The sequence below is a fragment of the Neovison vison genome, chromosome 1 (assembly GCF_020171115.1).
Source record: "Neovison vison isolate M4711 chromosome 1, ASM_NN_V1, whole genome shotgun sequence".
Lineage (NCBI taxonomy): Eukaryota > Metazoa > Chordata > Mammalia > Carnivora > Mustelidae > Neogale > Neogale vison.
In genome coordinates this window covers 304,837,230-304,863,657 of record NC_058091.1, presented here as the reverse complement: position 1 = coordinate 304,863,657, position 26,428 = coordinate 304,837,230, and positions in this window count along the sequence as shown.

Here is a 26,428-nt window from a genome sequence, read left to right as displayed (position 1 = left end):
TCACGGAGTCCTCATCAATTTGTATAAACATACTGAAAAGAGATTTCCTCAAAATGGGCAAATATCTATAAGATATTATTAGTCAGAGAGCTAAGGTTGGGATTTCCAGGTTTGTTGGTTGGTTAAATTCTTTAAATGGACTGTGCATAGTGTCAAATGTATTTAAGTATGGTCCTGCAATCTTGTCTCCGGAGTCCTCATAATTTAGCCCTGTGATTGGTAACAGGTTTTAAAAAGGACTCCAGAAGATTAGAAAATTTGAAAATTGATTAGTGAGGAACATGTAACCATTCCCAGTAACCCTTTCTTCTCCCCAAACATCTATAGCCAGGAGGGATGTTGGTAGAATGGCTTAAGAAACACATGGAATCCATGACTTCTACATCCTGAAGTCTTTCTCAGTTCAGAAACACACATGCTCAGCTTGAAAGTTTCTCCTTTCCCGGGGTGAAAACCAACTAGGATATAAAAACCCCCCTTCCTCATCACCACAGGTTGGCAAAAACCTTATAGAACAGAGCAAGGCATGGAGCTAATACAGCATGGCACACAGAGTCATTCCAGAAAATAAAATGGAGGAGGCATTTTGCAGAAAGAATGCCTTAGAACAAAACCTCCTTAGAGTGGCAACATTTCATTACTTCTCTAGAAAGGAAAGATTTAGGTTAATATATGCTACTTGTTTGAGGTAAATTTGTGATTAAGTTAGCCATTTACTAAGCCTGTCACATATTGAGATGTATGCTTTCTAATCAGCCTTGTTTTCTCTAAAAATTCCAAACGAGACATTTGTTTTTACTGCCAACTGTCCAATTTTACGGAGCATTTACTATGAGTCAGGTACCATGCTAAGGACTTTATATTTCTTGGAGGTGAGGAATGAAGAAGAGGAAGAATAAAGATAAAGCTATTCTTTTAGCCTCCGTCACTGACCCACTAGAGCACATGGGAGCACAAGGCCATTTCAAGGGGGAGATGATGAATTGTGTTTTGCACGTGTTGAGATTTTTGTCTTGGTGTGACATAAGGATGATAGTATCTGTTACAAGTCTAAAGCTTGAAGAATGGCTACTAAATACATAGGTCTGGGAGTGACTGGCATATAAATATATATTCGCTAGAAGTGGGAGTTAGACTAGATCACCCAGAGAAAGCATGATGGAAGACAAAATGGAGAAAATCTAAGATGGAACCCAGAAAAAGAGTTGAAATGGAGACTATGAAGATGAAAAAAGAAAACAACTGAGAGAGATGGGTGCAAAATCAAACAAATATGTCGTCACATATGTAAGAGAAGGGAGCGGCAGGATGCAGTTTAAAGCTCTGTAAAACTATCTGCAAAAACAATTCCGCTAAAATCAAGTGAATCAAGCCATTGGGCAATCCCAGTGAGATCATTTTTGGTAGCATAGTGGAGAGGGATGTCATATCACAGGAGGTTCAGGATTGACCAGGAATGATGAAAAGAAGATAGCCAGGAGAGACCAGTATTTAGAGGAGTCTAGATGCAAGGCAAAGTCTAGATGGTAACTGGAGAATCAAGGGAGGGATTTTATTTTTAAGAGGAGAGAAATTTCGAGTATTTATGGAGAAAGGCAATAGTCCATTTGATGCCGAGCAGATGTGAGCCTAGGAATGGTTCAGTGATGGAATAGAGAGTGGATGGTCATTGAAATTAAGGAGACAGGGATAGGTTTCCAGGTCACCTTTCACATGTCATTGTCTTTCAGGAGTAGAAAGACATCAGCAAATTTTCCCAGACAGTCAATACCTACAGCTCTAGCCACAGAAGATGCTGGGTAAGTAGCGCAAGAATTGTCAGAGAAGAGAGTGGATTAAATCTTGAAGGATTCAGTGAGTAAATAGAGTTGACCAGGGTGTTAATAGATGACAGCAGTGATAAGGCATAGAGACAGTTATAGCTCAATGGCCTGAGTTTCAGAGGAGCAGGAACTCCTTACTGAAGGTATCATGATAATGATTTGGAAGAGGCAGTAGGCTGCCAGAGAAATGACAGTCTGAGCTACTCCCCAACCCCACGAATGGTCCCCTTGTGCAGATCAACTCGCCCATGTTCAGAAGGGAACAAGGGTATTGCTGAGCACAGAAACACTTTTCGTATATCATTTCCTTCTTTGGAATTCAGGTATGAAACATTTCAAGACCTACAGAAACAAATCACAACAATACAATATGTTTTTGGCTGGCTTAACCTGGAAACATACTGCCTTGTAGACTAAAGCAAGATTTTTGAGTTTCTAGTCACTCATTCTGAATAAGAAAAACTGCATTGTTCTACATTCCTAATTAAGACACTGAGAATTTCTACCATATAGTTTATTCCCTCTGGAACTTTCTGACCAGGGTAAGAGATGTTTGTGGTAATTGCCAGTTCAGTGTGGATTCAATTTAGTTTGAGGGGATATTTAAAAAACCCAAGCTCAGCAGGCCAAACCCTACAAAATGTTAAAAACTTGAAATAAAGGCACAGGCCTCCAGTCACCTCATTAATGCCTGTGGGTGCTTACCATGTGTGGTGCTCTGGGATGAGCCTGACAAAACGACAAGAAGTTTCTACCATTAACCTTTGTGCCTGGGTATTGCACTTGAAAAGGCAAAATAATAGGAAGATGCTGGATTAAGAAAAGCCAATAGGCAGGTACATTCAAGGGGAGAACTGACCTTGGAATTGTGAGGCACAGAGACATTCTTGGATTTGACACGCCCCCAAGGCACAGGATAGAGCAGTTCAGGAGAGAGAAGTCTCCCTTGTAATTTTGCATGAATTACACAGCATCTTAAGCGTTCTGAGGGCATCTGGGAACAAGAATCATATATGCCACCTGACCATTGCAATCTAAGGGCATAAATCAGTACAAAAGATGGGCCACGGAACAAAGCCGGTGGGCCTGCAATGCTTTGCAGAGCTCTTTTTTTCCCCCTCCCTCAAGAGATTCTTTAAAATGGATTGAGTGTGGGATAGTTGCTTTGCACTAATCGTGACGTAGTTCCAAGAACTAGAACTGGCATGCAGTCCAAGGTTACAGAGGGTAGGTGCGGAGGTCCTGGGAGGAAGTAAGGAGGCAAGGAGAGAAGAAGGAAGCTGAGATGTAGCAAAGGATTCAGTGAGTTGTCAGGACACTTGAAAGTGGGAAAGGATGCAACCCCAAGGTAGAAAATCAAGTAAATACTAAAAGCAATAAAGAACGTAATTCAAAACCAAGAGGATCTTTGCAGACAGAGGTGTGGGACCAACTCAGGTAGCCATTCAAAGCATTATTATGCCTCGTGAATAAACACAGAGTCAGTTAACTGCTGACTCTATTTTTCCACATGTCACTTTCTGTTTAAGCCTCTTTTACTAAAACCTAATGTTTAATAGACTTGTCTGTCAGATACTGTATTCAGAGATGATTTATTATTTGGAGCCATCCATGACTATCATGGGTTTCTCAGAACTGTGTCTTTCAGATTATACTCTGTGTATTTCCTAAATAATTTTCATTATGTATAAAGCTGGAGAAGGTACTAAAAATAAAGCATATGAGATCTGCTGACAAGGATAACCGAGCCGACAGCTTCTGTTGGGAAAACAAATACTCTTCAGAGGAAATTTGAGGGAAAAAATCTCTTTATAGTATTTATTAATATTTACAGAACAAAAAGTAAATTTCATTTAAGTGTTTCATGCACGGTTTCCAGGAAAATACACCATTTTTACCTCACATTTGACTTTTGAAAAATAAAGTCAAATAAGAAGATGACACCAGTGAGTTGCCACCTGCTTGCTTTGTTCATGTTTCTCCCTCCTGAAATATCTGCTCCTTCTGTTCCTAGTTCGCTAGAGCTTGCTGGCTCCTCAGCTGCTCTATGAAGCTGCTCTTTGTAAGCACTGCATTTGAAGAACATTGCTCTCCCAGCATTTATTTTCCTGTATAATCATTTAAAGTTCCAGAAATAACTGTTTTGTCTTCCTGCCTAGAGAATCTCTTCATGGAAAGAGAAGCCTATAAAATCATGACTATTATTTCCCTCTGAATTCTCCTCTCCATTTAGGCTTGCATATTGGTCCTAGGGAGCTGAAGTCAATTGGTATTTACTGACTGAATTTCAAAATGTAGTAGTTGGAACGTTAACATCATTTCTTTAAGGAAGTGCATATAAACCAAAGTTCCTTTTCAGCCAAGATACATGTTTTCTCTCTAGATGATTCATGTTATTGTCTGTGGTTAAAACCCCCCCCCCTTTTTTTTCCCTTCGTGGAAGTAGCTGAATAATTGGGGGTTTAGAGAATCCATACTGTGCAACATGCCTGGTCTCCTCTGTTTTAAATATTATGGAGATTTTGTGGCAGCCTCATGCCAGAAGCATGACACTGCATTGTCTCCCACCCAGAAGAACTGAGCAAGTATAGAACTGCTCAAGGATCACAATACTTTTCACCTTGCAGATTTCACTAGCTTGATTACTCATGTGATGTGACACAGGATCCTCCTCACCCAGAGATGGTGTTAAAATATTACATCTAGAAGAAAGATCATCATAAGCAAAAAACCATTGACTCAAGTTCTGACATCAAGAAACATACTCTCATATTTCTCATATTTGAAGCCATTCGTCCAACATTTATGTCAATTTCTCAGTCACTGTTTGCCCTTCTTAGCTGATAGGCAGATCTTCTACATTGTTTGAAATAAAAATGTAAAAATTTAATTAATCTTATTGAAAGTTGCAACTCCTGCAAAAGATTCAGGATTTCAAGAAGTCAATGAATGTGATACTTGAGAAAATATGAGTCAATCCCTACCTCACACCATGCATAAAAATAAATTCTACTTGGATTAATTATCTAAACTTTAAGTTATAAAATTTAATATAAGAGTAAAATATAATTTTTTTTAAAGATTTTATTTACTTGTTTTAGAGAGAGAGCACGCAAGCAGTGGCGGAGGGGACGGGGAGTAGAGGGAGAAGATGACTCCTCACTGAGCAGAGAGCCCAATGCAGGGCTCAATCCCAGGACTCTGAAATCATGACTTGAGCTGAACACAGATGCTTAACCAAAGGAGCCAACCAGGTGTCCCTGTAATAAAATATAACTTTTAAAATAATTTGAAGGTCATGAAGTTTTCAGAGAGAGAGAGAACCCAAAATTTATAAAAATAAATACTAAGATATTTGATGACATGAAAGGATAAATACATTCCACTATGTATTGAAAGATATAATAAATAAAAAGCAGAAAGACAGGCTAACAGAGTGAGTTTACTTTATATAATTTTAGCACCTGTATAGAGTGTTCATAGAGAAGAACTATTTCCTTCCCTTTCCGTAGTCTAGGGAGAAAGACTCCAAGATATCCACTAATAAGATATATCTGGGGGTTCCTGGGTGGCTCAGTGGGTTAAAGCCTCTGCCTTCAGCTCAGGTCATGACCCCAGGGTCCTGGGATCAAGCCCCGCATCTGGCTCTCTGCTCAGCAGGGAGCCTGCTTCCCTTCCTCTCTCTCTCTCTCTGCCTTCCTTTCTACCTTCTTGTGATCTCTGTCAAATAAATAAATAAAATCTTTTTTTTTTTAAAGATACATCTGCAAAAAGGGAAACATTTAATTTTTTTGGGATGTCTGCTTGGTCATGATGCTTGTTAAGCATCACTTGTGTCATTCCCACAGGAGAACCTGCATTAGTAAGAAATGATGTGAAGATATGACCAGGTGGAGAGGAGCAAGGTTGTTCTTCCAGTCCTAATTCTTCAGAGGCATAGAAGATAGATCCTGAAAATTGTTGCTGGGTACAGTGATGGAGATTGAAATGACAGGTAAGACTGTGGAGGGTGAGAGGTAGTGTGCTACAGGTTTGCTAGGGATAAGGAGAGCCTAAAATAGAAAGACAAAAAGCATCACTGCTGAGAGGCTAGCAGTAGGATGCTGCTAGCTAGTGACCAGTTGGAAACAGCTAAATCTCACCAGCAACCTCCAATGCACAAGAGACTTTGCCAATGCGTTCTTTTTTCGAGCCAACAGACAAAGAATTTGAGTCAGAATCAACCAAGGAGAGGCTCATGGTCTCCTGAGGAGCAGACAGCTGAAGAAAATCATTTCCTCTTCCTCTCTTTCCAGCGCTGCTGAGCAGAGGAAAGAGCCCAGAAAGAATGTCTATCGTTCTCTGATGCAAACCTCCAGAACCAAGAGTCTAGCAACTCTAACTGTGCGAAGAGAGAGGAAGAACAGTTTTAAACAAAATATGAGACTGAAATTTCCCAGTAATCAGAGCCAAGTCTTAAAAAATAGCAATAGACTTCCTGATAATTTAGAGTTACCAGATAGCTATAAAACTCAGCAAATAGGTCTAAGGGGCTTAGTATTGAGTAGGAGATATGTGGAGGAAAAGGGGTTCAAGACATACTAAAGATGTTAAGTCTCCCCATTAAACAGTTTTGCACATCATAACTTTTTTTTCTCTGAGAGAGAGCTTTGGGGATGTGAAATTAGAATCTCTAAAGGTAGCTCACCTAGATGGGTGGTTGCAGGTACTTTAGAATCATTTAGAGAGACTTTCTTGGGGTGGGGGGAGTACCACCTAGAATCCTTGGAGGCAACTTCCTTTTAACCAATTGTCTGACAGAAAGACAGTAAAATTAGATCAGGGTTAGGAAATCACAAGCTTCCTGTCCTCAGATGACTCCTTGAAAGAAGGATGTTGATAGTTATGAATTTGTGACTAGACTTTGTCCTCCTGGGAATGGCCAAAGGTCTGGGGAGTGAGAAGCTGAGTACCACATGCCAATCTCTAAATCCCAAGCCTAAGGGTGTCATGGCTGAGTCTGGCACTGGGGATGGTCCTTGTTTCCTCTGGGCCCTCAAAGGTCTGTGATGGTATCTGGGCCAGCCAGGAATCATAGCAATGCAGACAAATGAACCTCGAGACATGGCAAGTGTGGTGAGCTAATGAGACCCTGGTTGTTTCTTCACTTAGGCCTGGCAACTGGACTGACCCCTCACCCACCAGGGAGCTGCCCACCTGTCTATGTGAGATGGCTCAAAAGGGAATACAGTCTTTCCCACTAAAAGGCTAGTGAGTGCTCAGCATTTAATTGAACAAATGAATGGGAGGAAAATATATTAGGGACGTAGTTCATGGAAATTCCATGTCAGAGCCCTAGACCTGGATTTAGGAATTCCTGTACAGTATGGATCTCTACCATTGACTAACTAAAATCCCTATAGTGTAAGTTTTTTGAGTTTGAAACAATGGCTATATAATGTAGATTTTTTAATATTGTTGAAGGATGTTAAGAGTGAATAATGCAAAGTCCTTAGATGATAAAAAGAGGTTGGGAATGAGGGATAGACAGTTTATTTGAGCTGTTGAAATACTCTTTCTGTGATTATCAATCCTTCCTGAGAGATAATGGAGAAAAGGAATGCACGAGAAATTATTCTTAACACCCTTATTTTAGACCATCACCCTAAGCCTGGAATGTCTATCAGAAGCCTAGTTAACACGTGGAGACAAGAGATAGGAAAGATCATGTTGTCTGTACAGGAAAAAATGATGCACCAGACACTGATGGTGTTTTCAAGCAACAGACTGTCAATCCCAGGAGAAAAGGCATTTGAACCTTGGCTGACCCATCCCAACAGAACTCTGTGAATGTCAGCGTGCAGAATGAGAAAAGGGTAGGATACAATGGAATCCTTACATGGTCTGCACTAGAGGTCATCAAGTTTCCCCAGACAGGCAATATCCACATCGCTCCAGCCACGTAAGATGCTGGCTAGGTCTGAGAAGAGGAAAGAAAGCAGAAAACTGTCAAAAGTCTTGGATCTGAAAATTTTACAACCATTGCCCTCCCATGGCAGGGTACAGATTATTCCTTACTCGACTACTTTCCATGAAAGGCTGGTAGGCAAGTTTAGGCAACAAGACAAACTTCCAAGCTTCCCAGAGGTGAAAGAATTGTTGTGATTATGATCTGGAATTTGGAAGCCCGTTTGACTGGGACTTAGCAATGGTGAGTGTTCTTTAGTCATTCATTTGAAAGGTTCTGAATCGTAAACAGACTGACCCGCCAGACATAAAAGGGAAAGGTCTCTGAGGAAACTCCTGAGGAGGTAGGAAACGGAAAATAGCCATCCTGGTTTTTTGTTTCTGAGGAAGATGGTTCTTTTCTTGGAGTCTTCGCATGGGCGACTCCACTGCTAATGGTAAAAAAAAAAAAGTTGGGACTGAATGCTTCAGACATCAGGATGGATTCAAGCATAGATGCTTTGGATTCGCAAATGGTTAGGCTCAGCAATCCTAAGGATCCCTTATCACACAGACAACAGGAAGCCGATGAAAGAGCGTGTGTTAGACAGGATGATGGCCTCAGAGATGCCCACATCTTAATCCGGGAACCTGTGAAAGTCACCTCACATGACAAGAAGGATTTTACAGACATGATCAAGTTAAATATCATGAGATGGGGAGATTGTGTTGGCAGGCCCAACCCAATGTCAAGGCTCCCTATATAGGATGGTAGAAGGGTCAGTCAGAGAAGGAAATGTACCAAAGGAGCAGGAGACAGAGTGAGGCAGGGCCATGAGCCAACAAATATGGGAAGCTGGAAAAGGTAAGGAGATGGATTTTATCCTGCAGCCTCCAGAAGTAATGCAGCCCCATTCATCTATTTAGGATGTCTGACCTCCACAACTGTAGTTAATAGACTCATATTGTATTTGGCTACTAAATTCATAGTGATTTGTTACAGCAGCCATAGGAGATGTCCATTGTGTGATCAGAGTGTGGCAGTGAGGGAGGCTGGCCATGCCCACACCTATCACCTCTACGATAGGCCATCTCAAGGTGAACCCACAGTCAACCCCACTGCTACTTCCCTGAGTCTCATGGCAGGAGTCAGACCCCCCCACCCTCCCCAGGAGCAAGAGCTGCCCATGTCTGGTTGCCCATGACTTGGGGACTAACTCTGCCCCTGATTAAGAAGAAAGAGAAGCCGGAAGCTCGTGCTGAGCACAACCTCTTCTTCCAGACACGGACACGTCCTGATATTGATTTGTTTAAGCTCAAGGACAAAGCTCACCCTCCGGCTTTGTGTGGTTTATCAAACACTCTCTCAGCATCACAGAAATCCAAGCAGAAACCAGGGCCCTTCCGAGCAGAAGAGGCTGGAAATGGAGTTGGAGAGACTGCAGGGAAGGGGCTGCCTTGTGAAGACAGAGGTGTAACATGGTAGAATTACCTGGAGAAACAGCTGGGAAAATCCCCGATGCCGGCTCAGACTCCTCTGTGCCAGTGAGTAAGCAGCCTAGAAAGGTGGGGCGGGGAGGGCGGGGAGAAGCCTGTGGGCAGCGGTCTTGCGGAAGAAGAGACAGTGGTACATCAGTATAAAGGTGCAATGTGATAGCTGCTGCCCCGTGAAATCTTCCATAAAATCTACATTACTCATGAGTGGATTTGGGATTTGGGTTTCTGTCTGGGGTTACAGTAAAATGCTGAATCTTCACTGCATGGGGGTTACAACGTTTGCATGGCACAAATATTTAAACTGTCGAGTATAGCTTCAACAGCCTTTCTTAAGCGTGTTGTAAAACACGCTTGTCTTCGCCTCTAAAAATAAAGAAATGTTGGCAAACTTACCTCATTCTTCTAAGAATAATATTTAAATTTCGGAATCTTCATTTATCTAATTTAATTGAATAAGTATCTATTGAGCCCTCAAAAGTAAAAAGTGGTTTTTTGTTTTGTTTTGTTTTGTTAAAGTTTTTAAGTTTATTTTGAGTTGATCACACTCAGGCCATGCAAATAGCGCGATTTACCAGGGCTGTGCATTTCCGCAGCTAAGGCCGCTGCAAAGCCAAGAAGCCAAGATCTGGGTCAAAGTCACTTTGGGCATCCCACTGGATGAATGGATCAGCCTCCTATAAAACTACCCAGTGGTCTAGCTAGACACTTCTCATTTCCTATTTTCAAATTGTAACGCTCACCTGTAAGTTGGGGGCCTAGGCATTCCCACCTTAACAATTTATAAAGCATCTGCTCTGTAATCCAACTACCATCAGTCTTTGAAATAGAAGGAAGTGGCCCCGGGGCATATCAGCTTTGCAATGCCCTCCAGAGGCCAGTTTTCTCACAACACAATAACTTTCTAGAGCACGGTATCACTACACATACCTGTGTTTTTATAGTGAGTGAAGACAGGCAGAGTACTTCTCAAGGAAAAGGAATAAAGCGAGTCCAGAAAAATTCTGTATTACAAATGTGATGGAATACAATACAAGAATGACCAAAGAAAAAAGAAAAAGGAAAAAAAAAGGAAGGAAAGCTAAACTTTTTCTCAGAAATTGACAAAACTTCAGAATTAAGGAGTAAAATACCAACACAAAAATAAACATGTGTAAAAAGATTACTGTCACCTCTGATTACTCAAAGCAATGTAGTCCAACCATGGGTGAAAAGCATTGGTTCCTGACAGGCAGGGATCAAGTTTTATAGAATGAAGAATTCAATTGTTAAACCTACTTGCACGCAAGTCTGAAAATAGATCAAGAACAGGCAGGGGAGCGCACCCACTGAATGAGCCAACTGACTTATATAAACTACAAGAGGCTTCATTTAAATACATGATGGTTGGGACCAGCAGACAAAATGCAGAACATTCCAATTTGTTCTTGGGAGGAGATCTCAAGTGGTCCATGAAGCCACCCAGGTCAGACAGTTGCAGCTTAACTTATAACCACCAAAGAGAAGAGCCTCCAAGAATAAAGCGACAGAAATAGAAAGTTTATAAAAGAGAAATGTAACAAGAGGTGGCCTCAGCTAATGACTGCTATCCTGGTGTCATCTGCCACCGTATCCAACTGGCAGCCAGGGGCGATCCTTGAACCATCTCTAGATGAGAACATCAGGGCTCAGCGAAAGGGTTTTCAGCGTCCTCTCTGTGGAAGGGATTTTGGTGGACCCTCTGGTTGTGGGGACGGAGGCTATGGACAAGCAGATGAGACTCGTCCTTATCCTGGAGGAATTTTTAAGATTTTACACACATGAGCGCACGGACATGCCTTTACCACAAAGCAGAGGCCATTCAGAGCCGTGGAGGACACAAAACCCAGGGCCCTGTGAGTTCGGGGAAGTCATAGTCTCTGCAGGCGCCAGTCAGTTCCACTCTCATAAATTCCTAGAGCCCTCTGCCTGTTTTGCAGCTCTTGATTTCCAAGAGAAATGATGCAATGGCTTCATGTAACAGAGGACAAGTGTGTGGAGAAAACTGAAAATGGACTCAGAAATAAATGTAATCAATTTTAGCTTGACAAAACATTTATGGAGATGCTGGGTGGCTCAGTCCATGAAGCAGCTGCCTTGGGCTCAGGTCGTGATCTCAGGGTCCTGGGATCCAGTGCTGCCTAGGGCTCCTTGATCGTGGGGAGCCTGCTTCTCTCTCTGCCTGCCGCTCTCCCTGATTGTGCACTCTCTCTTACTCTCTCTCTAACAAATAAATAAGATCTTAAAACACACACACACACACACACACACACACACGCACACACACATTAATGGCGCATCCACCGTCTGTCAGGTGTTTCCCCAGGCTCCAGGCATGAGTTTTCTTGGGCACCCTGTGATACAGCCTTTTAATAAAATGTGGGTATTATAGAGGGCATGGATTTCATGGAGCACTGGGTGTGGTGAAAAAATAATGAATGCTGTTATGCTGAAAACAACAACAAAAAACCAAAAAAAATAGTTTTGAGCTGAATAGATGGAGTAGGAGTCACAAATCATTTGTCCCTGATATTTTAGATTCCATTTCTTGAATTAAAACCCAAATTTAAAAAAAGTTTCAAAAAGCTGATGTGGACAAGGCTCAAAGGGACTAAAAGGAACACAATCACACTGAAATTAAATAATATAACACAGTCTGAAAAAAAAATGTCACTTAAATGAATCCCAGGTGAGAAATGAGAATATAAGGCAGTGACCAATAGTACTCACTCTCTAAAGGGAACGTAGAGCTCCTTTCTCCCAGAACTAAGCCTTTCCTGTCCCATGGAAGTCCAGAACAGGGCTTCCACCCTGACATCCTCATTCCCCAAACCCTGAGATATCAAGTATGGTGTCCTGATAATTTCCTCGATTTCAAATGTCTAGCAGGGACCGTTCATTTAGCTCCCACCAAAGGGCTTCCCAGGTAAGCTTTGCTTTCCTGGGAGTCAAATCAATTTCAGGAAGTAACACTGGTTGTCTTGCACTGATCAGCAGCTCCAAAGGAGAGTCACAGAATGTAGAAGTGAATTGTTACCAAATTCAGCTTTGTCAACTAAATATTTTTACCACCATTAACATGTGAAGTCATGTCAAAATGGAAAGCAGGGGAAGACACCGCCAGCAGTGTAGGTCTGTGAGAAACTCTGCTGGTTTCCCATGGCTGCTGTAACAAATGGCCAGGAACTGGGTGACTTAAAACCCAGAACTTTATTCTCTCACCCTTCTGGAGTCCAGAATTCCGAGACTGGTGTCAGCAGGACCACACTCCCATGGGTGGTCCTGCCAAGGCTTTAGGCGAGAACGTTTCCTTGCTCTTTCAACTTCTAGTGGCTGTTGGCATCCCTTGGCTCATGGCCACGTCCCACCAGTCTCTGTCTCTCTCTTCCCATGACCCTTTCCTTTGTGGGTCTCCTCTTCTTTTCCTTATTCAGGACACTTACCACTGAATTTAGGGCACACCCAGATATTCCATCCAGTATGACCTCATCTTGGGTTCTTAATGTAATTCATCTACAAAGACTTTTTCTAAGGTCACATTCATGTTTCTGGGGGTTAAAGCATGAACATAAATTTTTAGGAGTGACCACCTAACCCTCTACTGGACCCAGGGAGCCTTGTCGGGGAATTACTAAATTTAGGGGAAGGAAGAAGTCAAGCTTCTAAATTTGGCCTCAGGACAATGGGTCAGAAGCATTGAGTATTTAATAAGACACTGTATACTGCTTTAATTAATCCTGGCCCATCTAGAGTTGGATTATTGAGATTTTGGAAATGATATTTGAAAAGTTGGTTGAATGGAATGATTAAAGGGCATTTGTGCCCCATCAGGATGTTCATGCTTAGAGTCTGTTGGCTCACAGCTTAGAGACAGATGGGGAGAACCTGTCATAACATCTTTGTATTTCCAGGGTCTAGCTCAGATTCTGACACATAAAAGTGGTGATGAATAAATCAATGACTGATCACAACACAGATCATGAATTCAGCATTGTCTTCAGGCAGTATAGAAACCAGAGTCATTTTAGAGCCATCAGAAAGGGGTAAATGACTGAGTTGAAAATACCTGAAACCTATGATTACTAATGATGGGTTTCCTGTAGTCCTCTACACATGGAGAATCAACTTCTGTATCTTATTTCACAGGATGTCTCAGTGTGGTACATCACTATTACTGAGGAGGGAAGAGAACACAGCCCTGGAAGTCAGATGAAAAGGGATCCAGTTTCATACATCTCTTACCATGACATCTTGTGAAAGCCAGGGTTCTCCCATGCTCCTTACAGGTCAGTGGCTGCGTCTCAGTCCATACCCAGAGCAAGCCCACCTGCGACCCTCCACCTGAAGTTTTAGCAGCAGAGATGCAACCCTTCCATTCCTGCCATGTGTCCAAGAGTCTTCAGGACACCTGGTGGTCTTGAGGCCAGAGTCTGTCCTACCTTTAGCCCAACTCTTTCCGCCAACTACAGAGAAGAATGCTGGTAGCTTAGAGCACTCCATGCTGACAACTTGTGTATATAAAGCTCTCCCAACCTTTGTAGAGGGCAGAGTAGGTGTGATATTTGCTCTCCTGTAATGCAGACGGTGAGGGCTGGAGCAGCTGACCTTCAGATGGCTGGCAGAACCCTGTGGTAGGCACTGGGTTCCCTCTTTTGTATGAACCTCAAAGCGGTACCTTCTTGTAACATTTCGTCATTCAATTCACTGGCACAGCTATGCCCCAACATGCAAAGTAGACAAGATATCAGGCTTGATGCCATCAGCAGACCTAGAACCCCTTGACTTTTCCTTGGCAATATCCCTGCATGGGTGCCACAGAGTTTTCTTGTTAACTCCTGAGAACACAAAATGGTTAGTTGCATCCCTCCCCTCAAGGAATAGGTTACTCACTCTTTATTTACTCTTCCAAGTTGGGCTGGCACATGAAAATATGGGATACCAGTTGTTTAAACACTGAAATCCTTCCATGCTGGTTAGTCTGTGTGGCTTCTGCCTCTTGTCTCCCAAGGGCCCCATCGCTGGCTTCTCCAGCCCCTCCTTCAATGCCTCCAGACCATCCCATTATTCACTAGCTGAAATTCAGTGCCCAGCACAGCCAGTCTCCAGAATCCTGCTCCAAACGTGGCCAATGTCCAGTCAATGCCTATTGGTCAGCGTCTGTGTCATACTAGTTGCTAATTAGAATATTACCTCTGTGTCTGAGAGCCCTGGGTTCTCTCCCTTCCCTAGCTTCTAAGGTGAGCTGGAGCTGTTCTCTGTCATCCAGTGCGGTTTTCGGGCATTGTCCTTGCTGAAGAAGGGGTGGAGGGGCCCACAAGTCCGATTACTGTTGGAGCCCCGCTATCCACCTTTAAGTCATGTACCCACTCCTGATTGCAGATTCCTCATCAGTCAAGTTCAGGAGCTGGCCTATGATCTCTCATCTTTTACCAGCTCTGAAATTCTGTGATTCCATACCATTTCTTGAAAACACTGTCCTAAAAAAAGTTAATGAATAATGGACCAATAATCATTCTAAAAGGGAAGCTGGCACTGACTGATTTCTCTAATATGACCATGGAACCAGTGAGTGATGGAAATCTGAATGGGTAGCTATGGGATTGACCTAGACTGTTAATTTGCCATTCCGTGGACTATTCCATAGCGCACGAGTAAAGGAACTGACTAAGGAAATACTTTTCTTTACATCACACCCTGCCTTTTAGCAAGTGATTACTTGCTCATAATGTGTTTAACTGACAACTAAGGGAGGAAAATGAAAAGAAGGAAAAAAAAATTAAAGGATTTGGAAAATTCAATATCCACGCAACCTGTGGCTCTCCTCGCTTCTGTAAATTTCTAGCTTACACAAAGGCCTTCTGTGCTCAACTTGTCCTGGAAATGGGAACCTACTCTCATGGCTCATGGTTGCTGTTTCCACTTAAAGGACTCCGACTGAGATGCCAGCTGTCCAGAAGTTTCCGCTGTTCAACCGATCCAGAGCGACCTGGAAAACAAAAAGAAGCAAAACCTTTGCTAAACCCAAAAGCTTCTCCTGTGTCATGTTCTCCTCTTCATTTTGCAATTTTCTAGCCTGTGGCCAAAATGGGGCAGCTGCAAAAGATAAATAAGTTTAAGGCATTCACTGTACAGAGACTCCAAATGAGTGCTACGGTCATTTTTCATTATGAGCAGTGAAGAACCGGGGAGATATGTCAGTATCCTGTCATTGCTAACCGGGGATGCACCTGTAGCTCTTTCCACATTGGAAGATGACAGTTAATCGAATCAAAATATTCACAGAACCATATTTGTGTTGGTTTGTTGTATGATTGGTGGATAACGGGCTTGAATCCTTAACATTGTGAATATAATAAAAAGCAACTGGATGGATTTCGAGGAATAAGAGGATTGGGGTTGTATTATAAATAAAAGTTCACTTGGTTTGGGTATTTCATGCTTTCTCAGTCAAACGAGGCTGATTTTCCCATGCCCTCTGCTGGGCTCTCTGGAGCAAGGATGTTGTCAGAATTACCCTAGGTTGAACAATGTCGGCAGCTGCCGAGGGCTCAACGGCCATCGGAAGAACAAATAAGATGCTTATTCATATTTAAAAATGGATACCAAATAACACAGACTGGATGAAAGCGGCATTTTACTGAACAATAACATCGTAACATCTGGAGTGTTTCTCCATTTTTGCTAGGCTCATTCTGGGGTGGAGAAAGCAGAGGCCAAAGAAAACCAGAGAAAAGAACATAGTTATTACAAAGCAGTAGGTTCTGTACGGGTTTGCTCCAAATCTGTGATGTTCCGCTAATCACTCCATAGTCTCATGGGGAACGTGTCTTTTTTCTTTCTCTGTTAGGCAATTCTTGATGCTATTCCCTCGTGGTAGAGTTATGCCAGTCTACGTTTTAGGCATCCAGTTATTTTTCCTGTCTTTCCTGGCTAAGAGAGAGCTGTGTCTGACCTGTTAAGGATTACATGAATTCGTATTTTCTGGTAGTTATACTGCAGCTGTAAGCGCAGACTGGTGAGAGAGAGAGCTACGTCATCTGGTTTCAGGAACAGGTGCATAGGACTTCCCACACAGGATGAGGGAGAGAAGTGTCATCTTTTGACTGAAACCTTGCACCCACTGAAAGCCTGAGGCAGAAGTTTGGTTTGGGGAAAAAAAAAAAATCTGAGAACAGTTTGGATCCTGGAGCTATGCTGACGAAGTGGTCTTCACATGAAGGAATGGGGAATCTGGGGAGTAGAGAATTCTAAAGAGCAGAAACAGGCAAGCCAGAGACTCTGAGGACACACGTGTTTTAGGGCTCGTCCACAGACGTCATGCCCGAGAGGGCTGCATTGCCGCCGTTGACCATCCCTAGCTACCCTGATTCACAATAAATTGTTGACAAATTCTGGCTTTGTGCAGAAACTAAGATGTGTAGAGCTGATTCGAAACAAAGGGGACATCGGGCGCCTGGGTGGTGTGGTCGGTTAAGTGTTGCACTCTCGGTTTCGGCTCAGCTCATGATCTCGGGGTTATGGGATCAAGCCCCGTGTCCGGCTCCGCACACAGTACAGAGTCTACTTGAGACTTTCTCCCTCTCCTTCTGTTCTCTCTCACATAAATAAATCTTAACAGAAAATGAGAAGGACACTAAGAAGACAGAGAAAAGAGGGAAGAAAGTGGGAAAGAATGCTGGGCCCAGGGCATAGGTAGCTCAGTAGTTTAAGTATCCACCTTCAGTTCAGGGTCCTGGGATCGAACCCTGCCTGGGCTCCCTGCTCAGTGGGGAGTCTGCTTGTTTTCTGCCCCTACTCCTCCCCTGGCTCATGCTTGTTCTCCCTCTCTCTCTCTCTCTCTCTCTCCCCCTCAAATAAATAAAATCTTAAAAAAAAAAAAAAGAACGCCAGCCCCCATAGTGTGGCAGTAGACAAGGTAAGAACTACCTGCTGGGTGAGGCACAGTAGACCCCATGATGCTGAGGGTCAAATGAGGGTCTCCCACCACGAGTACCCAAGTCAGAGAGGACTGACAATGCAGCATGGGGGATGTGCAGCCACCTGCCCTTTAATATTGCATTCTTCTTTCTGTATATGGGTATGGGAGCACGGGAAGGGATAGGCCAGAGAAAGTTCTTCCTTTGCTGCCCCTGAGGATGCTTCAGAGCAGGTTTCGATGAGAAGCCATAGTGTTTCTGCTGTGGTGACAAATGCTCCAGTATGGGGCGTGTCGACAATATATGCTTGTGTATCAGAACCCTGCACCGTATGATAAGAAACTGAGGGGCGCCTGGGTGGCTCAGTGGGTTAAGCCTCTGCCTTTGGCTCAGGTCATGATTCCAGGGTCCTGGGATAGAGCCCCGCATGGGGCTCTCTGCTCAGCAGGGAGTCTGCTTCTCCCTCTCTCTCTGCCTGCCTCTCTGCCTACCTGTGATCTCTCTCTCTCTCTCTCTATCATATAAATAAATAAATAATCTTTAAAAAAAAGAAAGAAAGAAACTGAACATCTTTGCATTGTGATAGAACCGCGATCCGGCCAGTGGGAGAAATCTCAGAACAGCCGCAGGTGAGGACAGGATGTGCATCAATGAGGTCGGGTGGGCCTTGCCCGTCATGAGACGGCCTGTTAGTGGGGGAATGGGGAGCTGAAGTCCAAATCTCCTTTTCCCAAGTTCAAGGTTCTTTCTCCCGCTCTTCACTCGTTCCCATTAGTTTCCACTTGCTTAAGAAGGTTTTGAGGTCCACAGATGGTTTGAAATTCATCCACTGGTAGGAGTAACCTCTCTAGTGTTTGAGATTTAAGGTTAAGTTGTTCTATTCATTTTAGATATAGATACATAGAAGGTCAGCATGATGGGAAGGACTTCGAACGTCTCATTGACTGCTACACTAACTAGGCCAGCTTAGTGCCAGGCAGGTGGTGGGTGCCTGAAAAAAATATTATTTGCATTGAATGCCTAGAGGTGTTTTTCAAAAGACTGTGCTTTCTGCAAATTTATATTGATTACTCTGTTGATCCAAATTATTAGCCAAGGCAGATTTTGACATTGAGATAAAGACATTGACAGCTTATGTTAAAATACGTCAGAAGAAGGTGGGGGGCAAGTGGAAAAGAAAAAAATGATACCATTTTTGTTCTTCCATGACTACAAAGTGGCTGGTAGAGCTTAGGTCAAACATTCTCCTCCTATGCTAAATCCAATCCATTAAAAAAAAATCACTCTCTTTGATCTAAAATGAGTGGAAAATATGAACTCCAAAGCGTGTGCCCTTTTTAAAAATTTCCAGACACCCAGTCAGAGTTGAAAATGTTCATGTTACCATATTCCCAGGTTAAATCCATAGTTTACATTCGTTCCTATTCTTATTTAGATTCATTGCATACATAGTTTCTTCTCTTTGGCTGCTATAACTTTTAGCTTTATCAATATATTGCCAAAAAATTAAAGGTAAAGTTCATTATTTGGGGCATTGGGATAGTGAATGAAACAAATGATCACTTGTCCCAACACAGCGAAAACAGAGAGGAAATAGATTGAATTTTACAATTACAATTACTTCACTGAACATTTATTCACTCATTCAACAAACATTTAGTGAGCATCTACTACGTGCCATGTAATATTCCAGAGATAAGGTTAAAACAGTAGGAAAGCTGACAAAAAGCCATAAGGAAGCTTACGTTCCGGTAAATTCTATTTCCGCAGCTTTATTATAGAGAGGAAAATACTCAGTGAGTTTAGTATTTTCTAGAACAGGGTCACCAAACCTTTGCTGTAAAGGGCCAGATCATAAATTAAGCTTTGTGGGCTATCTTTTGACTCAGCCTGGGGTTAAGAGAGCATTGGAATGCGTGCGGAACAACCCTCAAAAGAGCTTCTCTGGAGATTTGCTGACCACAAAAGAAGACAGCTCCCACACACGGGTCCCATCGCTCCGTGAGCTCATCCCACTCACCCACGCCCTGTTCTTTCTAGACTTGTTGACTCCTCTTCATAGAAGATAAACCCTTGCTGCCTGACGCTTGGAGATTTTATGGTATTGCAAATGTCTCCCTCCCCTGTCATCTTTTTTGAACCGAGGATCTCCTTACCTGAGTCCAAATTCGTTTTTTATTTGACATGTTGCTGGCTTTCAAAAGGGAAATTACAAGACTGGCTTTCTCAGCCCACAGCTGCAACCTCCTTATTTCACTGACATATCAGTGGGATCCTCTGACCCATGGAAGGGAAGAAATCACTCCAAAGAAACCAGGCCAGACTGCAGCTAAGAACTGGAAAGTGCTCTTGCCCTCAGCTTTGTGGCTGTTCATGGGGTACCTCCCTGACCCTTAGGCAGCAGCGTGTGTGTATACTATTCGGGGAGAGTTGAGTTGCGGCGTAATTTTGAGACTAATCGTTTGGAATTTAAAGAAAAAGTAACTGAATATTTTGAGGATTGTCATGATGAGCTCTTTCAAAGCCAAGTATTATTACAGCTTTTCAAATTAGAAATCAAAAAAAGCTTTTCTTCAGGTTTTAATTTTTTTTTTTAAGATTTTACTTATTTATTTGACAGACAGAGATCACAAGTAGGCAGAGAGGCAGGCAGAGACAGGGGGAAGCAGGCTCGCTGCCGAGCAGAGAGCCCAATGCTGGGCCTGATCCCAGGACCCTGGGATCATGACCTGAGCCAAAAGCAGGGGCTTTAACCCACTGAGCCACCCAGGTGCCCCTCAGGTTTTAATTTCTATAGTAAATGTCAGTACCTCTTACGTAAAACAAAACAACACTAAACAACAAAAAAACTCATTGGGGTCCTGTTGAGAGTGTAAAATGCTATTGAGGTTAAGAAGAGAGAGAGAGAGAGAGAGAGAGAGAGAGAGAGAGAGAAACCCGTTGTTGATTGTCCCTACTCCTATTTGGTTGACTTTTTAAATATGACCTTAAAAGGAGTCCCTCCTGGGCTGGGTTTTAGGCATCCACTGCCTAGGTTTGCAGGCCGGTAGGTTGGGATGCTGGTGGTCACCGGCCCGAAAGATCCAGCCAAAGCTTTACCTGTTTCTTCCTTTGGATATATTGCATTGACATATCAGGCTGTAGTCTGTTATTAATTTTTAAATTATTTTCTTTTTTATGTTTTTGCTCTTCTTTTCCCTCATTTTGCCTTTTTGTCTTTCTTCTTTTCTTTTTCTTTTTAAAATTTTTCATTCCTTCTTTACTCATTCAGTTTTCCCAGTTTTCTTTTCTGTATGCCTTCCTTCTTGATTTATTCCTTTTAATTTATTCTTTCTTCTTTCCTTAACTTTTTATTTCTTCCTCATTTTTCACCCTTATTTTATTCTCTCCTTTTTTCTTTTCTCACTGGTCTTTATTTTTTCTCACTTTCCTTTTTCTCATTTTTCTTTTCTTTTCTTTTTTTTTATTTTTCCTGTGCAGCTTGATAGCATTACTTTGACATTTTTCTTTTTCTCTGCCATTGTGTTGTGAGGTCATTACAAAGAGAAGTTCCTGAAGTGGACTGACTCTGGAAGTGATTCTCTTTTGTGGTGATTTGAAGCAAGCCTCTCTTTAGCGTTTCCCATTAGAAGCCCACCCTCGGGCACACTGGCTCCAAGCCCTATGTGCTGTGGGGCCACCATTCAGCCACACCTGCCCACGGAGCGGGGTGGGGGGTGCTCTAGAGACCATCAGTTGGCACAGGTCAACCAGCCAAGGTGACATTGGCCCCAGACATCCTGACTGCGTGACAACTACATATGAAGATCATTGAACCAAATAAGGATGAGGAAGGCAGTGAATCAGCCTGACACAATCACATCCTTTGAAGTGACCAAGACCGACAAAATACTATCCTGCGTGGAATTTGCCAGCAGAACATGGGTGCTGAACACAGGTCTCCCTCACTCTCTGAAAGTAGAACGTTCCTATGAAAACTTTCATAAGCCAAAATGGCTTTCTGTAACTTTGTATGGAAAATGTTCTGAGCTTTCTCAGACCCCGCAGATCACCTCTCTTGGTTCATAAGGCGAAAATCCTTTTAAGATTTCTTTCTGTTAGCAAAATCAGGTAGTAGTGTAGGTCTTTCACAAAAGCAAAGTGGCATGATGGGAACTACCTGTAGAGAGAGCCTTGAGGAGACATGGAGGAAAAGGTTAGAGCCCGTTTGCACCGGGTAAGGTCTGCTGTGCAGGGCCATCAGCAGAACTTGGTCTTCGAAGACACTTACAGGCAGAAACTCTGCTCTCGGGTGCTGGGTGAGCATCAAGATAGAGCCTTTGGCTTCAGCAACGAATCCACCTTTGGCCAGCAGCTGCTTACCTTCTGTGGCGGTCCCTCTTTTGCTGCCCCCGGAGCTCCTGCAGAATACAGACGTGGTGGACTTGAGGTGTGGAGCCTGGGAGTCCCACTATAGCACTGGTCCAGGGACCCTGCCTCAAGCAGCGATGTGGTCAGGTGCTGAAGACACCACAGAAACCTGCAAAAGAAATTTCTCGTTCTCAATGCCAGCATGTGAGGGCAAATCATGGAATGGAGAGATGAATGTGGGTCATGAAGATGATGCATAAAACCTTATGGGGAGTCACTCCCAGACTCCAGGGACCCCATGTGGACTGCGTTAGTGGTGCCCTGGTGTGACACACAGTGACAGAGCCAGAACTTGCTGGAGACGAGGTAACGGTTATCTATCTGCTTCTGGGCCTCAAAAGCTTGAAGCTAGAGGGCGACATCATTCCCTTGAAGCCTATCTCCAGTGGGGCTGACCCACAGCCCTTTCCCCATCCTTCAGAGTTGGGCACGGTGTGTCTGCCAACCCCAGGCAGCAGCGCTCCAGCGAGCGGACTGGCCCTGCCCTTCCTGCTCCACCTCTGCTTTCAGAAGACTCCAGGTAACTGTACAGAAAAGGAACGTCCTGAGGAGCACCGGAGCCAGCCCTCTGCTTCGCCCAGAGAGGAAGGTCACCCCATCTCGTCCACCACCAGCATGCGTTAATCACCACAAATCGAAGCAGGAGTTCCCCAGTACAGAAGGCTGCTCTCAGAAATCAGCCTCAACCACGCCTCCATCCAGAGTGACTCAGAGGGCCCAGCCATGCCGGGCTCTGACTACACATCTTCTCTTGGTGCCGCTGCCTCCTGCTGACATCCCCGGGGGGCTTCATCGCACCCCAGCCGGGCCTTCAGATACTCCCAGAGACGGGCGGATGGGCGCCACGGCCCAGTCTCTGTCTCCTCCCCAGCGGAGGAGTCCTGGAGTCTCAGCAGAACCGCTGTCCTCCCGGGTGGGTCCGTACAAGATCAGACTCTTCCGTGCTGCCCTGCCCGGGGAGGTGTACAACCCAAACAATTTGTCTCACGGTGTAACCCCAGACTCTCCCTCTGGCCAGAGCCAGGGCTGGCTGGGGCCTTCCAAGGGATCTTTGGCAAAGTCACCTTCAAGTTTGTCTGCAGCGATCTGTGTCACAGCTGCACCCAGAGGAACTTGGATAAGCCTGAAAGTGAAGACGCAGTGGAAATGTCCAGAGGTCCCTCAGCAGACATCCAGCATCTCCCTAGCCTCCAGAAACATCGCCTCCCAAGTAGCCAACCTTCTGAAGCTTAACGGGCTGCCAGGAGCCAGAGGAGGGTGGGGGCAGGGGGACTGGATGGAACCTGGCCTTTCCCCTCTCCCTGGTCCTTCAGTGCTTTTTCTTTCCCTCCCTCCCTCCTTCCCCCCACCCTCAATCCCTCCCTCCCTTCCTTCCTATCTTTCCTTCCTTCCTTCCTTCCTATTTTTTTAGATGTATTTATTTATTTGAGAGACCAGGCGTTGGACGCTTAACCCACTGAGCCACCCGGGCGGCCCCTCCGCTTTTTCTTCCATGTTGTGAGGGAACATCCACCTCTGTCCAGAAATTCCTTTTCCTTTTTTCCCCTGAGTGGAGACACTGGAATGGAAGGGAGCCCCCCACCTCACTTGGTACTATGGTCACACAGACTATGTCACCCAAATTAACATATTGTTTATCACCAAAAAGAAAAAAAGAAGGAAAAGAGTTCCCATAGCCACTTTTCCTCTCTACTCCATTGGACAGTCAAGACTGGCTCTGTGGAGTTTTCTAGGAGGATGGCTCAGGCCACAACACCCAGATGAGGGAGTGAGTTCCCTGTCACGGCCAGGCCCAATTCTCGTCTCTAGACTCTCATCCCTTCCTCCCATCTGGGCAAACCCCCAGAGGTGGCCCGAGGCCAGGGCAGCTGGGGTGGGAGCAGTAGGGTCTGCCCTGGGCTGCCAGGAATGGGGGGGTCCCTGCTCTGCCTCCCTCCTCGGAGCCGGACATTCCCCTTCACAGGCTGTGCAGCATTTGTACCTTCCTCGAAGTGCCACCCACCCTCAGAAGGCGGAAGGAGCAGACCAAGGATGACTGGGAGTGAAGGGGCACCTGGGCAGGATGGGTGGTCTCCTTGGTGACAGGGACCCTGAGGAGGGCTCTGTCTGAAAACATTCCCACCACACACACCCGGTTGTTCTCCCACTGCGTCCCCTCATCAGTCCTCAGCGCTCGTCTGGGCCCCAGCTGTTTCCACAGGGGCAGCGCTCCCCCACAGCCCCGCGTCGCATCTCTCAGCTGTGCCTTCTCTGCCTGGAGCTGCTGTCCCTCCACAGGGTGGGGACAGATGGGGCCAAGGGGCTCTAGCTGGCTCACCTCCGTGGCCGTGTGGAAGCGGGTGGCTGTGGGTGCTTGGCTGGGGGCTGCTCTCCAGCTCCTCATTTACTTCTGTGTTGTCTCTGCCCTGAGAAACTGGGGAGAAAGTTGTGCACAGAAGTGGTCCCCATTAGCACCAGGGGTGTGCATTTTTCGGTGATTTTTAAATTTCATTCATTCTTTGGATTTGTGAGGATGCCCTCCAGTCCTCCCCGAAAGTACCCGTGCTCCCCTAGTTCACCCTTTCCACTCCCAGTGCAGGCTCAGCAGCAAGTCAAATCCTGGGGTCCCGGGAAGGGGCCTGCAGGCTTTGGCTCTTATCCCCCTTCCCCTTCTCTCTGACCCCCACTCTTTCACCCTGTGAAACAGCCCAGCGCTCTAAGGAGGGCAGGAGGGCAGGAGGGCAGGAGGGCAGGAGGGCAGGAGGGCAGGGGGCTTGGTTGGGCTCCACAGCTGTGGGCACCAGGGCTCCAGCAGGTACCAACAGTCCTCCCCACCAGCTGGCTCCTGCACTCAGTTTCTCCTCTGGATCAACCGGTGATAAAGAGAACGTTGTGGGGCAGGGTTGGAGGGGATATATTCATGATGCTGCATGGATTTTAAAGGTGCCAGAGTATGAATAGCAAAGCTGCTTTAGGAGTCCAGGGAGAATGAGGTGGCTTGAATTAGAATATCCAAGAAGCAGATCCAACAAGAAGGACATGCTGGGTGTGGGGAGCAGCAGAGAAGGAAGTGTCCAGATGAACCCCTACGTGGCTTGAGCCACCGGGTGGATGAGAGAGACTTGCATGGGCACAGATTTGCCAGGAGAAACCAACATGGCGTCTCAGACATGTTGAAACCGAGAAGGTCTTGGATGCCATTTTGACATTTGGACTTGTGATGTGTCTGTTGGAAGAGAGGTCAGAGGTCAGGGATGAAGAACCCATCGGAGGGTCTGCATGTGAGTAATCACTTAAAGTCCGGGCCATTAAGAAGATGGCCTAATCGGAGGGGAGGGTAGGGAGAGAGTCTGGACGGAGTGCTGAGGGATCCTAATGTTCGGGGGTAAGGAAAAGAATACTAAGGTTGAAAGTGGCTGAGGAGAAAGGCAGGAAGAAAATTAGTCCCGTGATGTCAACAGTCTGGCTGTGAGGGGAGCAGAGGAAGTGCTTGGGGATCAAAGGGTATATTCAAGGAAGGGGCTTGTGCAGAAACACAGGAGGTTTGGCCTTGGAAGGGAAGAGAGGGCCTTCCTGTTTTGCTAAGAAGAAGAGAGGAGATGCAGAGGTAGTAAACCTATAAAAGGCCAGAGAGTAAATATTTTCCTGCTTTCAGACCCGCCTGGTCTCTCCCGCAACAACTCAACATGCCTTTAGAGCAGAGAGGCACCATACACAGCAAGTACGAATGAATGCAGCCGGGTTCCAAAAACACTTTATTTATGGACACTGAAATTTGAATTTCATATAATTTTCACATGCCCTGAAATATGATTCATCTTTTTTTTTTTCCTTTTTTTTTCAGTTATTTTAAGTTGTAAAAACCATGGTAAGCTGGCGGGTCGTCCAACGACAGGCCGAGGGCTGAATCTGGCATCTGGGACCCAGTTTGCCATGTGCTGCTCTAGATGCTGGAAAGGAAGGGGGGACTCTTTATGGAAAGGTGTTCATGGGGCCGAGTGGGTCCTGTTCACAGAAGTCTGCTCTTCCAGTGCAGTATGAAGAGTAGTCCTGAGCTGATGTCGGAGCTGGGATGGAGGCCCAAAGGCAGAGAATTCTGGAGAGGAGATGAGGAAGCTGGTCTCCAGGAAAAACACAGCAGCATGGAAAGCAGGGTGGAAATTCAGCAGAGGCCTGATGATGTTGACCAAGGGGAGGCTTCCTGGAGGCCCTGCATGGAAGCCGGGTCTCGAAGAATGATCAGAAACACTTAAATTCATGGAGAAGTGGAAAGCAACGTGGAGAATGCCAACGTCCCGAAGACAAAGAAGTGATGACATGCCACAACAGGACTGTTTTCAAGTGACAGGAATCGCATTCCATGATTTCTGTTTTACGCAAATTGCCTTTTAATGATACCAAAACAGAGACTGACGGGAGCGTAAGTGTCCAGAGATCCCCACCCAGGCCAGTGGGCTGTGGGGCGCACACATCTGGTCAGCATCTGGAGCACACGCGGCACGAGATGCATCAGACTGGCCCGGCGTGCTGCACTTGGGTGTAGCCAGAGAGGTTCAGGCTCATTTCAGGTTCGGGAAAACTTGATCAGTTTGGCAACAGGGTAGAGAAGGCCTTCACAGCTACTCGCATTTATGGTTCTTGTGAGGCCTGGTGTCAGGTTCCGGAGTGTGAACCTACCTTAACATCAGCTCAGCCTTCCTCCTGAGGTGATGCAAGAGAAAGAAGTTGAACTTTGAATGAAGGGAGCTAAAATTTCAGCAAGGGATTCACGCTACTGTCTTTTTTTCTTTCTTTTCAAGTCAAAAAGAATGTAATTGTGATAAAGTGACCATAACGTAAAAGTTACCATCTTATCCTTGTCAC